The 806-nt window shown below is 35.5% G+C and overlaps 1 pseudogene; it reads right to left on the bottom strand.

The window, feature by feature from the left end:
* Positions 1–267: 267 nt before the first annotated feature.
* On the bottom strand, positions 268–386 carry LOC120609426 (uncharacterized; annotated as a pseudogene).
* Between the last annotated feature and the right edge of the window lie 420 nt (positions 387–806).

Below are 806 nucleotides of genomic sequence, written 5' to 3' on the forward strand. Positions count from 1 at the left end.
GTTTGAAGAAGTTCGACATTATGGGTGGATGGTTTTTGGAGAAGGTTGATACGTGGTAGATCTTGTAATAATTACTTGATGCCTTTATACTAAGTGAATGAGAATATAAACATGTGTAATGTGTCTTTCCATACTCGCTTAAGTAACAGATTCTTGAAGATTTATTTAACGAATATACTTGTTTTTTTTTAGGTGAGGCAACCTTTGGTTGACTTCACAGATTGCAAAGATCTTGTCAGTTTACAATCTCTTATTTTTTATTTGTTACACCTACAGCACCTGGTCTTCCTCGGTGGTCTCCCATCCAAGTACTAACCAGGCCCGACCTTGCTTAGCTCCCGAGATCAGACAGGATCGGGCTTATTCAGGGCGGCATGGCTGTAGTTAACAAATATACTTTATCACTTACTTTTATCTTTAATATTTTCAAGTAGCTTATACATGAATGTGATTCAAATTTTAAACATACACAAAGGTATTTGATGAGAAATCTCACTCCTACCCTCCAGTCCCAGCCTTTTTAAAGAGGAAATCACCATTCTTAATTATCCTCTCTGAAATAGTCTATGAATAATATATAAAGCACCTAGGTATCTATGTGTTGCTATCCCCTCACACCCAAATGATAATGCAGGATGCAGATGTGCAAAGTTAAGGTCAGCACCTACTTCACTGATAATTGTTAAATTATGTAACACATCATCACATTCTATGTAAATTGTATTCTTTCAGAGGTCTATATTTTGCATTGGACTTTTTATCTGCCACTGAAAATTATTTTGCATTCTTTCTCATATGGAAGTATT

The sequence above is a fragment of the Pteropus medius genome, unplaced genomic scaffold (assembly GCF_902729225.1).
Source record: "Pteropus medius unplaced genomic scaffold, Ma_sr-lr_union100, whole genome shotgun sequence".
Lineage (NCBI taxonomy): Eukaryota > Metazoa > Chordata > Mammalia > Chiroptera > Pteropodidae > Pteropus > Pteropus medius.